The 24,025-nt window shown below is 40.0% G+C and overlaps 1 protein-coding gene across 5 annotated transcripts in view; it reads left to right on the forward strand.

Moving 5' to 3' along the window:
* FAM110B (family with sequence similarity 110 member B) overlaps positions 1-24,025 on the forward strand; it is a 114,388-nt gene that overhangs the window by 49,145 nt on the left and 41,218 nt on the right. Inside the window, exon 1 of one of the 5 annotated variants that reach the window (XM_071419800.1) lies at positions 2,593-2,903. The exons of 3 other annotated variants lie outside the window; for them this stretch is intronic. The gene's annotated coding sequence lies outside the window, so the exon portion shown is untranslated. Of the gene's footprint in view, positions 1-2,592; positions 2,904-24,025 lie in introns of those variants that run through there. One more of the 5 variants, XM_071419766.1, reaches the window with a different exon arrangement.

The raw sequence follows: 24,025 nt of genomic DNA on the forward strand, positions 1-24,025 counted from the left end.
CATAGACATCAGCACTCTTCTGGCTGATCTGCAAAGTCAAGCACAGAGGTTTAGTGAGTATTGATTCTGTTGCAGAGACAAATAGGTGTTTCTTGAAATGCAACTTTGCAGCTCTTTGTGGGTCCTTCAACTACTGCTGCTACCATGATGTTTTAAAAAAGAAAGCAACTCCTGGAATAAACAGCCTGCTGCAATGGTGTGTTGAGAGTGTGCTGCCAGGTCAGCCCTTGCTGGGGCTGTGGGTGAATGCCCTTGGAGGCAGCAGCTCTGTGGGAGGAGGCAGAGGCTGGCTGCTGGGAAGCCATGCTGGAGCTGAACAGGGTGAAGCAGCAAGAGCTTGGGGAGCTGCTGGGCAGAGGGGGGACACACATGTAGGCTTAGCAGCCTGCATGGGAGGGAGCCAAAACTGAGAGTCCCATGGCAGCTGAAGCCTGGTTGATTCCTGTTTCAGTTTTTCTGGTCATTTTTTGAAGTGTCATACGTGCCTTTGTGTGGTTTGTGAATGGGGATTAGATTAAAAGAATGGTTTGAGTCTCTTTGACTTTATTTTTTTGTTTGTGTTTATGACATTTTTTTTTTTCTTAGCATTCCAAATAATCAGAGGACTAGGGTAAAGACTTTTATTGGTCTTATTCCCCTGTTGCTGCCTTTGGCAAAATGTCATTAGAAAAATAACATTTTTGATCTGATCATCAAATCATTGTGCATTTTTTTCACATGCCTCTTGAACTCTTCCAATTAGGTTTTTAACCCCTGTATAACTGCCTCTCCTGCCTTTCTTCATTAAGTACATAGTTTCCTGGTTTCAAGGAGTATAGCTGAGAAACTTGAAATATTCCACAGTATTTTAAAGAAACACAGTTTATAAAAATTGATCAGCTTCTTGGATGATGTAATCTAAAAAGAGAGACTTAATAAAACAGCCTTCTTTTATCAAAACACAAAACTTCATTTTGACTGAACATTGAATCAAAGAGTGAAATGTCCCTATTCCTGCACTTCATTTTTATTTCCAGACATATATAGCTTTGAAAATATTATTCTTATAGCAATGAAGTTTACTTCTAACAGAGAGCAACCCTTTATGAGCAATTTTCACTGACAGATTAAGAAGGCTGTGACATAGCTATTTACATATTGCCAGTAAACATGGTCTTGCAGTGTTTCCACATTGAGATCTTGTTCCATTAGTAAAATTTTATATAATACCAAATATAATTTTTGTACTGAAGTAAGTACAATGGCTAGAAAGTGTTTATAGACAGCCTTTAATATCATGCTCTTGGACTGTGCCTGATACTGTATGGTGCTGGTGATAAGAGTAAAGAATTAGGAGAAATGCCAGTGTGGGCGCAGTGGAATTCATTATTGCAGTGGGCTTCAAGATCTTGCTAGTGTGATGTTTATGGGTATGGTTTATGTGTAACTTAGTGAAACATCTTAGAAATGCATTGTAGTTTGTATATGCATAATGCTGTAGCCTTATGATATTTTTGTAATATCAGTCATGAAAAATGTACTGTATCTCACAAGAGAGAGCTGGCACCACAACTGGTTTTTCTGATAGTCAGGCTATTTCCATCTTGTCACTGATGTTTGAAAACCTTTTGGTCAGTGTAGAGCTTAGGTGATTATATGAACCATGTGGGAACAGGAAACATCTGAAGAGTGTTTTTTTCTGTTTGTGCTAAACAGAGTGAGGATTCATTGAAGTGTATTACCAAGGAAGACTAAACAAGCGTCTGTATCTTTTTTTCATGATTATTTACCTGATTTTGTAAAAGCTCCCAGCATCTTTCAAATACACAATGTTCTCTCTTGGATCATAACATGCCTTTGTTTTGTGGACTTATTTATAGAATAAGCATAAGTAAGCATGTAGGACTTGGTTGTGTTAGTTCCCCATGCATCTAAGTAGTCTTTGCTCATGATAAGTATTTCCCAAATGACTTAGGTTGTTTTGTATAATGGCAAAAATTTCCTTGGCATTTGCACCCTAGCCTCGTGAAAGCTTAGCTAGGACTTTATGTGCCAATGCACACAGAAGCCCTCTGATCATCTGGGTGTCCGCCCACGGGTAAATGTAAAGGACAGAGGGGGTCCTGTTGACTTCTGTAGGGCTGCTGTGCACTGAAAGCATGTGTGTGGTGCCTCTCTGATCCGAGGTCCACGTTGTAGCCTGTGCAGTAATGCACAAAAGCTGAGATCTGCTCTGCATGGTGCTGGCAATGTGTACATTCAAAACAAGAATTCCTGCTGGTTGAACAAACATCTTCGTTTTATTGTCTCCTTAAAGCAGACCTAGCAAACTGCGAGTGGTCAGCTTCTCAAAGGGCACACCTAAACAGATCCTGCTTTTCAGAGATGGAGACAAACCCCCTCGTAGGTGAATCACTCAGCAAAACAACAACACCACCGCAAACACCCAGCCAGGGATTTGATGGTGACGCACCCAGACAAGCAGCAGTCCCAGACGCTGATGCTGCGGGCTGCAAGGCCGTGTTTGCGCGGGTGCCCGGGCAGCCCTGCGCTCCCTGGGCAGCGCTGCGCTCCCTCGGCAGCCCTGTGCTCGGCGAAGGGCTATAATTAGATTAGCAGCCTGCTCAGCAGCGGTGCCAGCCTGCGAGCCTCAGCGAGCATGTGCTGGATTCTGCATGTGCCTCCCGCTTATTGGCGGCCGGGGTTGCTGCCTGCCGGTTTGATAGGTTTCCCCAGTAATCTTTATGCTGCATTACAGACATAGATACAGAGAGGTACTGCGTGCATGCAACGGGAGAGGTGCTCAGCTTGTAGCGTAAAAGAAAGCCCACAGATGAAAGGCACTGGTCTTTGTTGCAAAGCATCAGTACTTAAGGACTGCTAGCCTGGGAGCGGAGAGGTCAGTGAAGGAGTTTTACTTGGTGGTAATTACTTTCAGGTCTTTATCTCTCCGGTAAAACAGTCATGCATGAAATGAATACTGTTAATCATGTCATCTGTTTAATTTGATCTTGCTTTCATTAATGTCATGTATAGTCCGGTGGGAGAGCCGTCAGATTACAAAACATATCATTGGAGTGGGTTCAGTTCAAAAATAGAGAGCATTTCTATGAGAATACTGCTTTCATCTGAAATTTTGAGCCTGTGCATGAGAGTGATTTTACTGGTTGCCTTTTGTTATGCTAATAGAAATATTTCTTTTATTGGAATGTTTTCTGCCGAGCAATTGAATTAGAGCATTTATAACTATTAGCATATGAAGATAAATCTGTAAATATTTATCAGTTTAAAGAATAATTTTGTGAAGTATTCTTTAATATGATCACAGCAATAACTATCTTGATGGTTCTCTTGCAACAAGGTAGAGGGATGGAGGAGTATTATGCTATTGTTCTTTCAACAAAGATGCTGGAGCCTTCATGTTTGGGTGGATTCTTTGTTTCATCTACTGGCTTTTATTTTAAGTGGCTTTCAAAATGAAACTGAAGCTATTCAGCCTGGTAGATTTCAATATATCTTTTGCTTGCACATACATGTATTTTGTATGTATTTATTGTTCTCAAAGGCTGAATTTTGGCCCATAGCCTTGTTTATTGTGAGAACTGCCTTCAGCAGTAGAAAGAAACAAGATATATATATGCCAATCTTTTAATCTGTGATTCTGACACTATTACAGTATTTGTCATAGTGTCATACTCATTTAAGTTTTTTCATACTTGACCTACGCATCAATTGATCACAACTTTTCCTATAAAAAGCATGCATAATTAATGAAAACATTCTACAGTGAAAGCTGTTCAGAACAAAAGAAAGCTAGCATAAAGTATTAAAAAAAAGTCTCATAATGTAGGCATGACTCATTTGATGAGTTCTGAATATTAAGGCTGACTGGTGAGACTCCAGAGTTTAATGCCCTTGTCTGTGTCAAACTCCAGAGCCCACATGAACTTGTATATTAAGTCACCAGTCATCTGGCTGGCTGGCTGCCACCATGCGTCCGAGGTACGAGTAGATTGTCTCAGCCAGGATCAGAAAGGTGTTAAGAACAGGAGCTATTTTGGTATTAGTCTTCATTCTTCCCTCTGCACTTATCCTTGAACAGGTTTTTTTCTGCTGTATAAACCAAAGTATAATTTAGGTTGTTCCCTTTTAAAGTATGTGTTGTGAAACTGTGTTACCTTCTGAGTAGATACCCTCAAATGTGAGCATTTATTCAGTTACCAATGTTATATGGCAGTGGGTACAGCAAAGACACATTCTTGATTATTTGTGATTGTATATTCAGACAGAAGAGTATTTGGGAGGTTTAATCACAGCTGGTACATAACAGTTGGTTTGAAGTTTTGCTGTTGACTAAAACAGGTAACTTGGTATCTATTTTAGTCAAGAGCAGGCTGTTTTTTCATATTCCAGGAGCTGTTTTTGAAATTGTTTTCCTTTAGGCAGACTTGGAAAATGGCATTTTTACATTGTGACAGTTAAACCTGGACAAGGAGGACTCAGGATGTGAAGGCATGTTATTTTTGAGCTGTTCCATATTCCCTCATTGCCCCAAGTTACCAATCAAAAGTGTTTTAAAGGTGCTCTCAGCTGATTTATGGCTTCTGCCTTTTTTTATAATTTATCTATGTTTTTATAACCTTTGCAGTGGCATCCCATGAAGGAGTAACTGAAATCAATGTTAGTAATAATTAAGTGTAGAAGGTAAATATCCTCATCTGAATCACATGTTTACCATATCCAGACGAGTGGGTTTATGAGAGAGGAGAGGCTGATGTTTTCTACTCCATGTATTAGGCTATTCTCATTTGTAAGCAGCATAAAGTATGTCTGGAAAAACACTGTAAAAGTTATTGTATTTTTGGTGGTGGATACAGGTAATACCACCACCCACTGGAACTGAAGTGATGCACCAGCAGCTATTCAGCTATTTCGCCTCCAGAAAGAGCTGTGATGATCTATGCAAACCTCACAAGAAAACGTGACAGAAGTGAAACTAGAACTGGTGACCTTGTGATTGAACTTTGCAATAGCTTAGCAGCCAGGAATATGCTACTTTGTTATTGCTTCATTTTGTAACAACCTCATTTTTCTTCTTGGTAAACTAAGAAAACAAGTAGAAGCAACAGTTTGTGATTGCTCTCTAAAAAGTTGACATCCTTGTTGCTATAAGCATATTTTAACTATAACCAGTGTATTGCTCCAGGAAATTTAACACACTTCAGATTATTATCAATGAGATATTGTATTCAAGCTTTGTCAGGGATTTTCTTGATGTAAAAGTTTTTAATTACTCTTTTGTTAGGAGATGTATTCATTGCAAGTTTGTTACGTACCTCTATGAGCTGTTGTCATTTCCGATGTGTTGCCTGTAATTAAATCTCAAAGTCCTTTGTTATGTGAAAAGGAAACTTTTTTCCCCAACAGGAATACAGTATGTATGTGTATATACAGATGTGTGGTAAAGACACAAAAGTATGCTGTGAAAATCAAGATCTCAAGTATTTAATTTATATATGCAGGTAAACATGTATAAATACATATATATTTTCTACCATATAACTCTAACATATGTTTGTGTAGAAAACACTTTCAACGTCATACCAGTATTGTCATAATAATCCAATAGAAATACTCTTGGAAGAGTAATGTTAGAATTACCAGATTTGGCTGCTGGCTGGAGATGGGATATATATGTAGTAAACTGAGTGGCTGTAATAAACACTGCTGCACTAGCTCTTCCCTTTTAAGATATTATGTCCTTGTACTGCTATGCATATAAGTAAATTTTGCATTACTTAAACCCTTACCAAGTCTAAAGGGGAAAGATGATACTTAAGGTTAATGCATTTTTTTTGTAGCCTGCTAGCAATGAAAGAGATACTCCAGAAAAAGTCGTAAGGATTTAAAGTATTACCACAGTGTTTATTTTGCAGGATTTGTACTTACATGCCTTACAGTTTTTAAGTCGAGTAGCAGCCAGTGATATATGCATAAAGGTTTATATTGGAATAAGAAAAGTGACATTGTGCCCTAAAGCTCCTTTTTGCTTTTCCTCTGTTTTTGGAGCCAACTCCAGTTATTACTTTGCTGATGAAATGACTGTCTGCTTAAATGGTTGGGACATTCAATAGCCCATCTCTAAATGCTTATTATAACACTTTGAGAGCTCACAGGAAATCAATAGCCTGTTTTCTGTATTTTGTTGAGTGAAGATCATTTCATTCTTCAAATATGAAGACTACTGGGCTGGGTGAAGATGCAGGATGAGTCCTCCTGGTGCATCAGCTTGGAATGGCCTTATTGTTGTGACACTCTTCCCTCACTGATGCAGCAGCACTGTTTAATGGGCTCCAAAATGTTCCTTGTATGCAGACAGCTGTTGCTCCAGTTCAGGGACATGTGGCCTCCCATGCCCTGGGACTGGGCACAGGGGAGCTGGTGTCAGGGAATGTCTGCCCTGCCCTGCCTTCCCCTCCTCCAGGGCTCTTTGCCTAGCACAAGTTACCCTGGGGACCAACCATGTGGATTTAGAAACTGGGTAAATGAAATATGTCTAGCTTTGGGCAGCTGTGTGTCAGACATTTGCAATGTTAAGAGTAGAACTGTGTTTTATGAAGCAGGAAGTGAAAGTGGCTCTTTTTTGCAGTTCTCACAATGGTATGGTGAATTAAAAGCAAAATGGATATTATTTTTTTTTACACTTAATCTCCTGTTGTGATTAATTTAAATTGTTCTTAAATATATTACCTGCAGTATTAAGTGTGACTTGATAGATTAAATGCAGAATACAGCCAGCAAATAGTAATCCTGGATGCTATTGTCTGCATAATCCTGGTAATGAGATTCCTGTCTTAGTTTCACGTTATCTTTCATGGATGTGCTTTGGCCACCTGTAGACACAAATATTTGCTGCATCTTTCCATGAAGCACCTGGGGCCTCCAAACCCAATCCTCACTTTGTATATATGTCAAATTTAAACATTATTGTCCGTTCCATAACAGATATTATTTGGGTTTGTGCCCTGTTGTGTAGCTGTTACATATTTCTGTAGTATATTGGTTTATTAGTTGAAACAATTTTTATACATTGATGATGATCCTATGGCCATCTACTTATTTGCCTGCTTATCTGTTGGGTATTGTAGAATAATTTTACTGTATCACCAATACTTTCCTGAATGTGTGTAATAGAAAAACCCCAATGAATGGCAAAGAAGGCTATTAATTTTTTTTAAGAGAGCTTAATATTATGAAAGTTGGTAGACTAAACCAAAGGCTATTTTACTTCCTGATTAGGAAGTCTATAAAAACAATGCTGTAAGAAAGTGATGCAATGTGTGAAAAGACTTGTGCATGTTATTAGTGCTGTTTAACTGGAGAGAAATGTGGATACCTAGATATGCACATTTTCACAAGTTTGTTAACATTTGGCTCTTTCATCTATTTTGGGTTCTCTTGAGTCCATGGATGTAAGTAGGTTTTTTTAAGGTCTGGTTTTGTATATAATGTTACTGAAGGAGAGATGTTAATACAATGTGGTGTGTTGGCTTATGATATAAAAGCACAATATGATACAGTGTCTATGCCAAAATGTTTCCTGCCTGGATAATCTAGGCAGAAAAAGGCTAGAGTGGAAGGGAGAAATGGAGACAATAAAGATGAATTATCTTTTATGTGACCACAAACTGTGGAGTTGCAAGGTAGACTGAACAGTCTGTGCTTTAGGATTATAAACCATCACTGCAAATGTCTTTACAAAGAGTGAAAAATATAAGATCGGTGTAACTATTCCTGTCTGTATAGCACAAACTTCCCAGGGTAAGGATGATTTCCTTCTGTCTCAATGTCATAATTGTCATTGGATATTTTGGGCATTGCAGTCATCTGGAAATGAGTGTGCAGCTTTGTATTTCTACTGTGACATTACAACAGCAGTCTAGTCAGAAGATGTATGAGGGATGTGATAAATTATATCCCTTCCTCTTCCATTATTGTTACATCAGCCCTACTGTAATCCATGGTTCTGTGCCATGTGGTGTCCCCTATTTTCCTTTACTATATTGTGTAAAGGAGTGCAGAGGTTGCTATTTTGGCCCCTAGCTCTCCAGGGAGTGGGTAAAGTCTGGCAGGATTTGTGCAATTACTGTAAATTTTCTGTGAAACACAGGTACCATGGAGGGTGCAGCAGAAGAGGACCTCCAAATATGATGATGTCATTACCCTCCAGTGTTCTGCTGCTTCTTGTTTCTCTTCACCACAATTCTCCTCTCCTTGCTGCCACCACCTTTCTAAATTTGTCTGCTCCATTTTCCCATTTAAATCTAATCTTCTCTTTTCCCCACTTTCTCCAGTCCCTCTTTCTGCGCTTCAGTTTTTACCTGTCATTCAACCTTAGGCTCTTTGACATCTTTGCAGCCACCCCCCCTGTTTGGGAGGTGAATATCTGTGCTGCTTTCTGCTGGGGTTGTTTAATTTCTTCCCAGTGGCTGGTATGGGGCTGTGTTTTGGATTTGTGCTAAACAGAGTTGATAATACAGAGATGTTTTTGTTACCACTGAGCAGGGCTTGCACAGAGCCAAGGCCTTTCCTGCTTTTTGTGCTGCCCCACTGGTGAGGGGGCTGGGGGTGCTTGGGAGGGTGGGAGGAGGCACAGCCAGGACAGGTGACCCCAGCTGACCAAAGGGATATTCCAGACTATGTGGCATCATGCTCAGTATAGAAAGTGGGGGAAGAAGGGGGAAGGGTGGATGTTTGGAGTGATGGTGTTTGTCTTCCCAAGTCACTGTTGGCTGAACATCTGCCTGCCCATGGGAAGCAGCAAAGTAATTCCTTGGTTTGTTTTCCCTATTTAACTGTCCTTAACTCATGAGTTTTCTAGCTTTTAGCCTTCCTATTCTCTCCCTGATCCTGCTGGTTGGGAGAGTAAGAAAGAGGTTGCTGACAGGAGTTAAGCCACAACAATATCCAAAAATATCACTTATGCAGAGGTGCCCAAGGACGGCACACAGGTGAAGAATGTAAGTTCTCTTACCAAAGAGCCTTGATTTTTTAAAGTTATTATGTATTTATTTGTTGGAGCAAGATGTCCTTGGCTCCTGCTTAGAAAGCTCATTCTGACAAATATAAATTGGGCCCCTGACCTTTTCAAATCTGACATATCTGCTTTTTTTCTCTCAGCCAGTTACCTCTTTACTGAAAGCAAGCATCTCTGTTCATCTTCCTGTCATCTCTAGATCAGGCCTTTCTCGAGTGATTTATGAGCTTTGCTGACCACTTTCTGCAAACAGGGCTCCTTTCTTGTCATGCCTTCATGCAGGTACCTCACACCAGCTGTTTCTGTAAAGCTTGACCCAAAGAGCTGCTTCTGCTCCTCCTTCTCTTCAGACGCATCTCAGACAGTTGTGGCACGTTTCTGACCTGAATTTTGACAGCTTCACTGGTGCCTCCAGGGCTCCAAGATGTGTGGGTACTTAACTGCCTTAAAGTCACATTTATTTTGCTCTTCTTCTTTTGCTGGCACTTGGCATGTTTGCCACACTGGGTGCCTAAAGGATCCTGCCACAGGCTGTCCACTGGGAGAAGGTTTTTCAGACTGCCTTCATTAAATCCTCACAGAAAAACAGCCAAGCAGATGATGCTCCTATCCTGTGCTAAAGTATGCAGGATTTGGGCTCTTCATCTGTAGTGTGACTTGATGAGAGCTATGGTATGTGTAGAAAAACTGGGATGCTTTTTTACTATCAACTCTGATTTTGAGCTCCCTAGAGAGACAGAGTTTTTGCAAGTATTTTCTCTTTCCTTATGCCACAAAACAACTTACACTTTCATATTTTATTTCAGCATGAAGTACTGAACCCTAAATTTGCAACTCTGAAGCCTAAATTTGCAACAAAACCATGTCTATAACTAACTCTTAAAACACATCCATTCTTAGAAAACATTACACATACAAATTCCATCTGGTGATGAATTACCATTGATTTTTTTATAACTACTCTTACTTCTGTGGAAAATAGTCCTGGAAGCATTAAGATCCTTAGGATCTTACACAGTGCTTTTTTTTATTTCCCCTGATTTTCACTAAAATTAATTATGGAATTTTCAGAGTGTATCAATACCTGATTGGGGGAGTAAAGAACATGGAGCCTTCTCAGTGGTTTCCCATGACAGGACCAGAAGCAGTGGGCACAAATTGAAATACAGGCAATTCCATAGCAAATGCTTTTATACTCTGAGGATAGTCAAAAGCTGGCAGAAGTTACATGAAGAGGTGGTGAAGTCTTCACCCTTGGAGATTTTCAGAACCCAGCTGAGATGTGGTCCTGGGCAGCCTGTTGCAGGTGGCCCTGTTGTCAACAAGGGCTTGAACTAGACAGGTTCCAGAGGTGCCGTCCAGCCTCAGCTGTTCTGGGATTCTGTAACTAGAAGTCTCCAAACAGCAGACCAAGCAGGCCTTGCAACTCTAGGCAACTTTTTTTTTAAATATATATATTAATTTTGCAATCCAAATAGTATAACATCTTATAGCTGTGTATACCCTAGGTATGAGTGTACATGTATAGGTATGTGTACATCTACCTATTTCTGTCTCCAGTGTAAACATACTTGGACAAGCTGGAGAATATCAGAGATGGAAAAGGCAGGAGTAGAATGTTTAAATATTTATTTTTTTTTAAATAATCTAATGTCATTTCACACATGCTTTATGCAATCATTGAAGGTTTTATTCCCTTCCCCATATATATCTGCTACGTCTGTATAGTAAAAAAATGCTGGATAAAATTGCTTTAAAGAAAGCTATTTTTATTAGATCACTTCTCTTGGGCACTACTTATACATAATTGCATCTTTGTTCTGGTGCACATGGAGTGGAAGTGGACACAAATCATCTAGGAGGAGATCTGGAGGAGACAAAGCAGAGAGCAAAAGGCTCTGGGTCAGAAGAGGGAGGTTCACCCTCATCTGGACTCCTCTTTCTCAAAAAGGTAGCTCCAAATTAAGCAGCAAACACATAAAAATTGGCCTGAGTTTGTGTCTATATAGAGTACTCAATACTTTGGATTTTTTCACTTTTTAGAGTCCTACATGTGCTTAATTATGGGTTTGCTGGTATATAGCCCTATTTCTGCAGCCCACAGCTGTGTCTGGGTGTCTTAGCATGTTCTTTAAAACTAGGAAGCTGGACAAGGCTGCTAAAATTACATGTAGTCTCTTGGCATAGAGGTGATCCTGGGGGGTAGTGTTGAAGGAAGCTGTCTGAGAGCATCCTTTGTAGCATGAATTGGATACCTTGTGGTGAAAAGGAGACACTTGCACAGTTCTTCATCATGTCCCTTCAAAGCTGTGAATCTTGCCTTATAGTATTAATGCATTTTCTTTCTCCTTTCCAACCCACATCAAAGTCAATCTTCCTTCCCCTTCTTTAAATGATGACCATTATGTTGTTTGGGGTGGAAGAGATTTTATTTGTTTATAACTTGGCCAAGATAGGTGACAAAGCATTCAGACTTGAGGTTTTATATATAAAGTTGTAAAAAACATTATCTTTCTTCCCATAAGCATTTGGATTTTTATTTAAGTAAATTGCAATGCCAAGTTCTCTCTTCTGACTTCTTGTGGTCAAATATGGTGTGGGGTTTAGTTTTTCCTGCTTGTTCATAGGTCTTGAAATAACTTCTTAAAATGCACTTGCAGAAATAACAACAGTAATAATAAAACCTATTTTGAAAATGAAAGAAAACCAAACTCTGGTACTAAGAGCTTGCTTAGCTCCGTGTTTAACCACCAGTTTCAATCACAGCTGCTAGAAAGTTTGGAAGTCTTTTTTTGCTGTTGAATTTTCAAAAATTAATCTGATAAACCTTTTTATGAACTGTACCATTCATTTTGGTTTAGCAGTTATGCCTTTTACACTTGAATAGATTACTTTCTTGGGCCAGTGCAGTTGTCTTCTGAAAATCATTTAGAGGTATCCACTGGTAGTGAAGTTGTCTTGTCAGGTATCACAAACATGCAGGAAGAATGAATGGGTTTGCACTGACAGCTCCAGTCTCTCTTCCCTGCTTTTCTTTACCTCCTTGCCTGTGTGTTTTTGATCATCCCTTCCTCTCTCTGTCCTCCAGCCCCTTTTTTTCCCAAATCTGTAGTGCTCATATTTGCTGTGATTTTCAATTTCAAGGACTGTTAGGCCATCTGAAGCAAGAAAAAGTCGTGTTCATATTTTAAAGTGTAAAACTCTCTTTTCATTTCCTTTTCATGATATATCTGGAAAAGTTCACATGTATGTGACATTCTTCAGTAGAAGTGGGACTGAAGCTGCCTGTGATTGAAGCTGTCCTGCAAGTCAGAGGCTGCCAGCAGTGAACAGGCACAGGCTGTCAGCAGTGTGACCACTGCCTTCTTGCATGGCTCTTCCCTTCCAAACTCCACAGGGAAGAGACAAAGGAATTGTCAGAAGTTCCTGTTCAGCTACTTGGAGCATTTCCATGGTGTTCCCTGAGGAAGGGTTTGCTTGGAGTTTACTGGGTTTTCTTTAGGAGCTTGGTATCAGACCTCCATAATGGGATTAGCAACAGTGCCTTCAGCATGCATCAGGGTGTGACTTTCCTGCTTTTCCTCACAGCTGGAAAGGAGGTTTCATTAAGTGTAAAGGTGTTGGATGAGCTCTGTTTTTAGGATGTTTCTTCCTGGGGCCTGCCAGTTTGAGGGTTCTGTCACACCAAGCCCAGTGGTGGTGAAACAACTGCAAGTTCCACCAAGCTAACCTTGCACCAGGGGCTTTTGTGTTGAGCACTGTGACAGAGGTGGGACTTCTTGAGATTTGGTTTCTTTCAGCCAGAGGTACCAATCAAAACATGACTCTGTACTTTGCACTACTGCACCAGTGCCCTTGCTCTGCTATGGAAAAATTTGGAAGCTCTGAGTGTTTTTGTGAAGAGGAGAGAAACCCAGCTATGGTGATGCCTTTGGGGACTCCATTTGAGTTTTGTCTTCAAAATGAAATTGTTTATTGCATTTAGAAAATAAGTAACTAGGACTAAGAAGCAGGTGGATAAGGTCAATTTTTATTACTTTATTTCAATTTTTACTGGTTTATTTCAATTTTTTACGCTTGTGGGAGAAGTCAGGTGGCCCAGATACTAATGCAGAACTGATACAGCCTCAAAAAAAGTAATTGCATTTTTCCTTCTCAAAGAGAAAAACCATACTAAGTGTAATTTTGTTTCAGTCCCTATTGTATCTAGCATGATTTTAGCTTGGTTTTGGAATCCAGGGAGATTTCCTTATTTCACATAAGCTGTCACCTGAGGTGATTCGTACTTCTTTAAATGTACTCTCCCTTGAAACTGAAGTCCTTAAATAGTCTACCTAAGTTTTGAATGCTTGTATTGCCTTTGATATAGTTAGATTAAAACTTTTATTTCTCTATAGATGTGGGGTTTGTCTGTATAATTTTTAAGTACATGAAAACAGGGTTAGCATTAATGTCCCTTTTAAGTTGTCCTCTGCTCAGCTGGAATCTTTAATTTGCTTTCAGAGCCTTTTAAACCCCTGAAGTGTCCAATATTTCTTGTCAATAAAGGTCACTTACCTTGTGTAGGAAGTGCAATTTCTGTCAAGTTAGTCTGCTGAGAGCCTTGTACCTTAAGGAGCTTTTGTGATGATCTTTCCAGACAAAGCAGCACTTAAACCACTTTCATAATTTCTCCATAAGGGGAAAATTCTGCAATCCTCTTGAATCAGAAATATCTTTTTCTTCCTGTCTTAAACATGTTAATCTTCTATAATAGTAATAATAATTATGAAAAATGGAGATGTAAACAAAAGCAGTCGTTGCCAGATACCATAGCGGTGAAGTAAAAACTGACCAATCCTTCCTACCCCTATTTTATTTCTTCCAAGGCCCTCACAAGCAGGGAAAGCCCATATATTGAAGATTTCCCTAGTATACCAGGATGTAGTGTACTAGGAAGATCCTGTTGCCACATGTGTGAGATGCAGGCTTCTCTATCTGCCCGTGCTATAAATCTGCCATCCGTGTGTCTCATCCTACTACTGAGGTACTCTGCTGTCACTTTCCTAGCCTGGATGAAAGCAGCCTTGTCCCACTTACATCAATTTTGAATATTGCTTGAAAAAACATTTGCCAGAGCCTGTGGCTTTGATCATATCACCTGGCTTTACATCTTTTGTTGGTTCCTTCTTCTCTGTTGTACCCAATATTGAAACTCTTGGTAAGATATTCTAACATTATCCATCATCTTCGACTTATTACCAAAATTTTTGGTTTGTTGTCTCCATAATGCCATCTTAAGTCACCTTATTGTTACACTTTCAAACAGTAATTTTTGTGCTTTGTTTTACATCCTTTGTTTTTTACATCCTTTTGTTTTACATCCTTTTCACTTGGGAAGAGCTAATACTGTTTAAATAAATTCAGTGTGCTCCACTGTTCTTTTAATTTACCTAGTATCAACAGGCAATCTTGCAAAATGAGTATAGTAACATTTGAATTAAGACCTAGGAAAAGATCTTTTCAGAAGGACCTATGTTTGTGTTTGCATTGCATCTGCAGAGTCATATCTGCTGGGAAGAGTTTTCTGTGAAGATGATAGGCAAAGGTTTGTAATGCAACAGAAAATTGCTGTGGTGTCACTGATTACAGAGAACAAGTCTAGTCTAGTGGCATTTCTAGGTGAATGGTTTTGTCTGCAGTGAGAAATACCATCAGTTACAAAAGTAAATTGTCCTGGGAAGGAAGATAAAGTGTAGCCTTAATACAAGATAAAGGAAATCTTAAAGAATAATGAAACAAAATACAATTTGTTATGGAGCTATTTGGTATTGAAGGTACTGAAGAATCTCAGTATGTGTTTTCTGGAGCTTCCCAAAATGGTTTGTGCATGTCTGGTGGCTGTGGGAGCAAAGGGAGACGTGTCATTTTGGAAGACTTGAGGGTTGCACTGTGGCCTAGCAGAGGGGATGCAACCTACCTTTAGGAGCCAGGAATTGCAATAATTATTGCACTTCTCTTCCACTGACTGAGTGCTTTTCTTTATGTACAAAACAGAAGTAACATGGTCAAACCCATGTCATGGTTCCAAGCATTAATCAACTCTCTTTAATACTGTTCTGGAAAACCAGTGGGGGTTTTATTGTTGGCCTCAGGTTTGGTGGTGGGGTTTTTTAAAAGATGCCTGAAAGTCTTAAGGCCAGTTTTGTTTGCCAGATTATTTAAAACTGTGCTGCATGCACTGGCTCCCAGTGGAGGCAATTGGCAATGGTACTGTGAGGCCACTCTGTTCACAAAAAGAGAACAATTACCAAAGGGAAAAAGAAAACCACCCACCACTAAAGAACCCTCAACCAAACTTACTTATTGAGGTCTTTGCCTCTGTTTCCAGTGTTCATCTGGAAAAACACCTGGAAGTACAGAGCTATTAAAATCAATGGGGCACTGATGAAAGGACTCAAAAAAGCTTCTGAACATTTACTGCTACCTGATGTTTAGGAGAGATTTGCTAACAGTGGTTTTTTTTAAGAATTAAGAAAGTATTATTTGGTTTTGTTATACCGAGAATTATGAGCGTAAAGAATGTAACAGGTCCCTCAGAGGTGCCAAGTGAGTTGTTTGTGAAATGCCATCACAGAGGTCCACTTGGTAGCACCACACTTTCATAAGTGAAAGTTGCTGGTGATAAATTAGGGCAGATAAATTTTCAAACAGAACTGAGTACTAGTGTAAAAGAGGGAACAAACATAGTAAAATTAAGGAATTTCCTGGATTGAAGTAAGTACAGGAAACAAGATGCATGTTGAAATTCAGATGGACTCTAAGCCTTTCTCTGTCTTAGAAACATGGTGGCCTATTTCTTCTGGGTTTACCACAGAGGCAACATTTTGTTGAAGTTATTTCAGTGTAAAGGTAACACATGAGAGAAGATCACAATTGCTTCCAAGGATCACAGAAAATGAACAAAACCGCAGGGGCCGGGCAATTCCCTACTCTAGCCTGGACTGCAGTGGGAGAAGCTGGAACAAGCAGGGGTTCTGAATGGCCCTTACAGCCCCTCACCTTGGGGACAGATCACCTCCAGGGTAGAATCCCTTTGACTGGGCTAAGCCAATCCTGTTCCACAGTGCCAGTGCTGTCAGTGAAGAGAAATGGGCAGGTGTGGGTATGGCTTCTCCAACCAGCTTGGGTGGTGGGGGGGTCCTTCTCCCCTTCCAGCTCTGGAAAGGACAGGATGCACGGCTTTTATGTGGCTGCAGCTTGTTGACTGCACTGCTGTACTTGGAAAGCTATTTCTGAACCTAACTCCTTTAGTGGTTACAAATGGTTTAATTTCCAGCATAAATTTTCACTTTTAGTTAGCAGTGTTTCCTATACTGATAATGTCAAACTTTTTGCCCTGCAGTGTGGTGTGGGGTTTTTTTCCCCTCCATATGTACACTCCTGTGGAGTGAAGCACTTTTTAAAAATAAGATGTTTTTCAAAAAATAAAATGTTTTTTTCCAGCATAGTTTGTATAGATTGTATGCATCTAGTAGCAGTTTACAAAAGAGTGATGGAAGAATCTTTGTTCCACATCAAAATCTGTGTGTGCTCACATGTATATATCTGTATCTAAATAGAAAGTTTTAAAATCTGAAAGCATTTGGCATGACAATGGTGTGTGATCACATAGGCCAAAGGTTTTGTGCAATTTGGCCAGTGCTTCCCACCGAAACTGATAACAGGTGTGGGAATTGCCTGCAATGGTCACTGCCTGTACAATTCGTGGTTTGGGAAGAAACCTGGTCTCTACCACAGGAGGGCAGGTTCAGGGACAGCTTTTCAATCTCAATTGCTTTTCAAGGCAGCCGTGGTTTGTCCGTGTGGTAACTGAGGAAAGGATGTAGCTGGAATCTTCGCCATTTCAAATCATCCCGTAACCGGCACGTGGGTGCTTGGCTGTGCCTCTCTGTGGTTCAGGGGCCTTTGGAATGTGTAAGAAAGCAGGAGGGACATGCTGCTGTTGGGGCTGGGGCCATCCTGGGGCTGAGCTGGTGTGTTCCTCATGTGTCTGTTTGCATGTTGAGAGGTGGGTGTGCCAGTCCATTGACTGAAATCTCATAAGGTTCCGTGCTAGTTGCTAAGCAACTGCAAAACACTTCAAAATGGGATTTTTTTTCCCTTACCCACAGACTGTTTTGCGGCAGGTAGAGGAGAGGGGGAGTGAGGAGCACTGTGGGGTGGCTGCCCAGAAGCCCCTCTCCTTCCTTCCGTGTCTGATGGCCAAGGAGATGGAGAAGGACCCAATCTTGTACTGTGCTCCCCTTGCAAATTCACAACTCTTCCACCCTGTTACAGCAGTTTCATTTTTTTGCCATGTACATAAAGATTGCTCTCAACAAGAAAAGATGCTGTATTTTAAACATTCCTCTGACAAACAGTGAAATTTTCCAGTAAAACTTTGGTGTTTTAAGGAAGACAATTGTGAAGGAAAGGGGCATAACATGATAGGTATGATGATAATGATGATGATCCTTTAAGAGTAAATGCTCTCAGTGTAGTCATCATAGAAAATAACTTAAGGTTTTACACAACCCCATCAGTTCCCACACTATAGAAACAACCAGGTGTGTGAATTGTTTTGGCAGTTGGCATCCCACCTATTAAGTCATAAGTTCTACAGTTGGTATTCCAAATTATTTCCTATAAATGATGTCTTATGTGTGAGGATTATGTTCAAGTGATTGCAGCTTGAAATTGGCTGGTGTCTCATGCATTTTTATCACCAAAATACAATGTCCTCGTTGGCAGTAGCTTAGTTTTGCTATTTGATTTATTTTCAAGCACCTTACTTTTACAAGTCATGTATTGTTTTTTTGGCAGAAAGGCAGCTGCTTGGCATTCAGAGCCACTAGTTTGCAGTAACAGTTGTTGATTCTGGTCTTTATTGGTTTTTCTTTCCAATTAAGATGCAGCTGTTATGACTTCTGGAGTGAGGGAGGATTATTTTATCTAATGATATAAATAGAAAAATCCTAAAGTAAGGATCTGTCCTTCAAAACAGCTGGGAAAAGACCAGGTTGTGAGGCCTCAATGTTTAGTGAGAAGTACCCCGGGCTGTGATTTTTGTGACAAACTGCGTAAAAAGATCTGGTGTTTCTTTTCTCATGTAAATGGAAGGGAATTAATGATTTGGAGAAGATTATCCTAAAGGATTTTTCACACTGCATCTTTTACAACATAATAGGGGAATGTACAATTGCTAATGCCTTTGAACTTGGTTTTTTTGTGACATTTGGAGCACTTGCAGATATAGTGCTTTTGTACTTTTTAGGGAGTGAAAATAAGATTGTGGTGTTTTTAACTTTTTTTGCTCAGGTATGTGTTCAGTGTTGTATATGAAAAATCCCTGAGCCTCCTTTTGTTTTAGCTGTAGCCTAAAAGCTGTAATCAGCAGAAGAGGAAGCCACACACACAAATCATTGCAGTGTATTGCAGACTGGACAATTGTGTTAAATAAGCCATTTAAAGTTAGGAAGTCAAGCAGGCTGAAGGTGAACAATGATTTGAGCTTTATGTGTAATTTCACTTTGGTGCCTCATTCATGCATATTTGTTTTTTGAAATGACTGTGGTACAGCCATTCCCCAAACTCCACCCATGTAGCAGAGTCACTCATACCTGAGTGCATCCCCACTGCAAATCACACAAGTTAAACTGTTGCACTGTATATACATACACGAGAGATTGTGTGTATGTGCATATATATGTATATATGCCACTACACACATACATATAGTATATGTTGACTGTTGTTCTCCTTTATAGCTTCCAGATGTAATTTTTTGGAAAGCTGGAGGTGGAGTGGGATGGGAATCCCATGGTACTCTCTCCATTACTGTTGTTTTATGGAGCAAAGGAAGACGAGGAGCAATTGTGGGCTCTTATAAGTCTTCTTGGAAGGATTTGTATAGTGTCTTTGGACACTGTTTCTTCCTTTTCCTCCAGCTTTCTGAATGGAATATAAATTATATCATGTTGTTTCAGTAGTTTAATCAAATATGCTTAGGCATTACCTCTCAACTATAAATGGCACTATCATATAGAAGAATAAAAACTAGTCAGCCAGGCCAAAAGCAGGGAAGATGGATATTTGATATATTCTCACACTAACAAAGGGAGTAAACATTCTTATTAATTTTCATAACAAAAGTGTATCTAACTTGATGAATTATTGAACTGAGATCAACTAAGAATATCAGTGCTATTGGCAAGTGATATTGTAAACCAATAAATCAAGCTCCTATTGACACAACCATAAATCAATGACTTTTATTTTCCTCTTTCATTTCAACACAACAAGAGTCAGAAATAAGTTCATATAATCTCAATATTTTTAAAATTTTTCTTTTTATAGACAGAAAAACCACAGGAATGCCCCAAGGATGTTGTTACAGTAGTCTTATGATACAAAAAATAGACAATTAAATACTATCTCTTTATAGAAAGTATCCAAAAACAAGTCTTCAGGATTTTAATTCAAATTCTTGATGCTGTTTGAATAAAGACCATTGCATGAAGAGTTGTTGGGTGGATGTGGCTCCTTGTCCACATGGGATCCTGTAGTGGCCCTTGTTGGTGAGGGTTGGCTGTACACAGAGCATTTATGGTGATGGTTTTCTTTGGGAAATACAAAGAAACTCATGTGTATAACAAATGTGGGTGAATGTAGGACAGATACTCTGGTCTGTGTGGATGTGATGACCGTGAAGATGATGTCTTTTGAACACTGAACTTTACATGAGAATGTTTTAAACTTGAGTATTCTCAGTTTGAAGATTGCCTGATCAAGGATGGCAGGTTGACTTTTAGGGCATCCAGTGCCATTTAACATGCCCCAGGGTATCAGAGACAGCACGTTGGGCAGGATCCTGGTGTGTAAGGAGCTCTGAGAGTGAGATGTTGTTGTGTTTTAAATAGTGTTGTGACAAGGAAAGAATGTCTTCTGTTTGTGAGCAGCCTGCAGAAGTAAAACCAGAGGTGGGGTGTTAAAACTTTGTATGCCTAGGAAATGAAACTATGACTACCCTTAGCAAGTCCTGAGAGCTGATTTTTTTTGCTGATGTTGGTGATACTATTTCTGTTATTTATTCCTGCTTGATAAAACAAATTCTTAACAATACTCTAAATAGGTGTAGGAATAGTGAATAGTAATAGTAAATATCATCCTAATAGGAATAGTATAAATAATCATAAAGTTAAAAGAACTAAATACAAACAAAGGAAAAAGCCTGATAAAACCCCAACCCCCCAAAAAGCAAGAGTTTTTATAACTTGCTTGGTCACTAACTTGATTATAGTGGCTGTATAAAAAGTGGTCCATTTTGGTAGTACATTGTGTTACCATGGTAACATTGACATACTAATTTAGAAACCCTTCAGGCTAGCTTTGAGAACACGAACATTGCACTAGTATACCAAAACATGAAAAGACTTATTGTGAAAGTAACTGCTAAATGTTTAGGATGAGCCCTTTAGATACATGTGGACTTTTTTCCTCCCCTCAAAATTTCTATTAGGATCCAGATTTGCTTATACTGTTAAAAATATCTGAACCAGATTTATCTTAATGGTTTTACAGCATTTCTCATTAAATGCTTTTGTTTTCTTCCTGGAATTGGACCTTGGGGTCCCATTGTGAAGGCCATGTTAGGTGCAGCTCCTTTGTCCCCCAGCTGCAGGGGGCTGTTATTAGGGGTACTTGCTTCATTCTCTTGGTACATGGACTGTAAATTGCACTTTGAGTCCTGGGGGTTACCAGGTCCTGCAATCATCTTACTTGTGTGTGGTCACAGATTTTTTCCAGTGGCATTGAATTGTGTCTGCTGGACCAGTGAGTTTGCTGCCATTTAACTGCGTATTAGAAAAAGAATAGTTATGTTGAAGTGCTATGTAGCTTGTACTATGATATTCAATTTATAAACAACCCAAAAAGTTGCCAGAAGTAGGGATCGTGCCTGTTACACTTCCTGTTGTGGGTGACTTCCTATGTGGTAGAGAAATTTGTAGGCTCAGTTCCTTGAACCTGTGCTCATAACACCCTCAAAGGCTGCCATGAGCCCTTGTTTCTGGCTGAGGTTGGCAGAACCTGGAGTTATGTGGGATTAGCAAGGCCTGAACATGCCTGGGGTGCTGCTAAGCTATGGTCTGGTTCATTACAGGGGATTTTTGGCAACAATTCTTCCCTCAGAGTGGAAAGTACCATGTTTTTTCTGTTTCAAATCAATATATACATGCACACAACTGGATTTGTGAGTTCTTTTACCCAACTCAGTTAAATTAAGCAAAACAATTCTTAGCATGGGAAATAAGCATTATTTATTAGATCTCGGATGAACTGATTCTGCAGTCTAAACTAAAGTCTAACTAAAGACTTTTGCATGAAAATAAGTGACAAAAAGATTGGAATATCAAGAAATAGAGTTAGAACAGAATTGGCTAAACAGTAATCTCCTTTACCAAGTCTGCTTTATGGCAACTTGCTGTACTTGTTGTTTCATGATAATTTCTTAAATCCCTTTTTGGGAGTGGAGGTAGGTTTTAATCTTAATTTTTAAGCAATACTGAATTGGCAGATCTGGAAATCAGCAGGCAGGATTAGGTTGTAACACCAGCTTGGGTAAAATGAGAATGTTCTGGATTCTGAGCTTTTATTTAAAAAAAAAAAAAAGGAAAAAAAGTGAAAGGTGATTTGAGCCCTTCTGGTCAGAAGGATTACTGTTAAATCTGCGAGCAGAATGCAGCTGACAGATTCTCAGGAGTCTCTGTGCTACAGAGATGGTTCACGTGCCACACCAGCCCAAGAGGTGTTGACTCTGGAGCAGAACAGCATCAGCCTGTATCTGCTGTTCTCACCTGAACATGCTGGGAGTGCTCCTGTGTGCAGGGCTCCTCTGCAGCTCCTGCACCCCAAACCAAAACAAGGTGGTGCTGCATTCGTGCCAGGATTTCAGGCTTTCCCATCGTGATTAATGCTGTGCAGGTATGAATTTATAAGGAGTAACCAGTGCTGTGAACAGGGCATGTCATATGTATTTCACAAAGTAGTTAAAATTAAAATTTTTAAAGAAAAACTGAACCAAGCTAACGGAGGTCATGTGTGTTTCTCACAGTTATAAATCTACTCACAATTGAGCTCAGCTACAAATTATGCTTTTCCTCCCTGTCGTCCCTACCTCCTTTTGAGGAGATGACATTAATTTTTTCCTGGATCACTTCTTTATCTTGATTTTGCTGTCCCTCTACAAGCAGTTGCACCAGTGTAACCCAAGGTTTTTTCAGAGGCGAGAGAAAGGTCTTGCTGCCACACAAGAGGCAGGCAAAGCCATGTTCCCAGTGCAGTACAGATCCCAGCAGCCTTATTAAATTTCAGAGAGTGCCTGCAGCCATCCTCATCACCAAGCCTTTTCTCTTGGTAGCCTGTCCCTGCCAGACACATGGTCTTCAGCATCCTGGGGATGTGCTGCTGGGCCAAAATGGTCTCCTTTTAGGTCAGAGAGGTAACTTACCAGTGCAGGAATGGTACCTAAGGAAGCTGGTCTCAGACTGGGATGGGCTCCTGACCAGATCTCATGGGGAGGTTGGGGCACACATCTGTGGGACCTTTCCAAGACACTGGAGGTAGCATGGAGAGGGAGGAGCGCTTCTCATCAGCATGGGTGACAGGTAGAGCATGTCTTAAGGCTGAGTTTGTGTGCTGGGTGGGGAGTGCAAGCTGGAGCTGCTGAGACCACAGCTGTGTGTTCCAGCCTGGCTCTGCTCCCCCTTCCTGCAGCCTGCTGGCCCAGCCAGAGGCCGTGGCGTGGGGGAGCACGTGGCAGCTCGTGCTGCTGAGTTATCCCAGCTGCGCTTCAGCTGCTCCCTTTCCCCTGCAAGAGTAAATAAATATTTAGAGTTTGAATTACATTATCAAGCAAGAACAATTTCCTTTTTGCATGTGCTTTTTTCATGTGCTTTGCTCCTTAGAGCTCGCTAGCAGCAGCAATGACATTGGGGAATTATCTAGAGACAAAAAAAAAAATTGTAAGTCTGTCTGGATTTAGCTACTAAAAATACATTTTGACAACAGTCATTTAGTTTAAGAATTTGTGTCCTGCCTGAGCACCCTGTTTTGTTTGTCCAGTTCTATATCCCTTTGCTACTAAATGTTTTTTTTTTCTGGATGTCTGAGAGGTTTTCTCACCTTCAGTTGCTAGAAAATCAGTATCTTATAGTTTTTCAAGCTTGAAATAGATTAGGGTGATTATTTTATAACCATAATTTAATTGATTTCAGAGGGCTTCTGGGGAAGTGGGGGGTACAGTGGTGGTGGTTTCCTTCTTTTTTTTTTCTTTTATTGTGTTGAGTCCTTGGGTTTGGTTTGGGGATTTTTGTTTGGGTTGTGGTTTTGGTTTGGGAGGGGTTTGGGTTTTGGAGGGTTAGTTATTTTATTTGTTTGTCTTGTTTTGTTTTCTCTAAAGTGTACTATTTGCCTACTTGCCAGATGAGGAAAAAATGCAGGGAGGCAAAGCTGAATCCCTCCAACAGCAGCAGCCACCCGCTGCCATGCTGCGGTACAGAATGTGAAAGCAGAGGCTGCTTTGTTTCTTTCCATGCCCCAGATCCAAACACCCACTTCCAGCATCCTGATGCAGGCTGTTTGTGGCCAGTTTGTGGACTGGCAGTACAGGACAGCCTTGTCCTCTCCTCATTCCTTCACCTGGAAGGAAGACGTGGGTGCATCACCACCTGGCTCTTGACATTTAAGTTTTGTGCTAGTGCAGTACAGACTGGTTGGATTTGTAGGAGAGTGTTCCAGACTTCTTTTCCAAGCACATTGAATGGAGATTTTTTTTTTGTTGTATGCTCTTTTGTGACAGTGTTCACAGGGTTTCTTGGATGAGGGGAGAGACGAGAATGTTGACTCCATGTTCAGAAGGCTTGATTTGTTATTTTATTTTTTATATATATATATATATATATATATATATATATATATATATATATATAT

Source organism: Agelaius tricolor, unplaced genomic scaffold (assembly GCF_023055355.1).
Source record: "Agelaius tricolor isolate 1412-34295 unplaced genomic scaffold, bAgeTri1.0.p SCAF_2, whole genome shotgun sequence".
Classification (NCBI taxonomy): Eukaryota; Metazoa; Chordata; class Aves; order Passeriformes; family Icteridae; genus Agelaius; species Agelaius tricolor.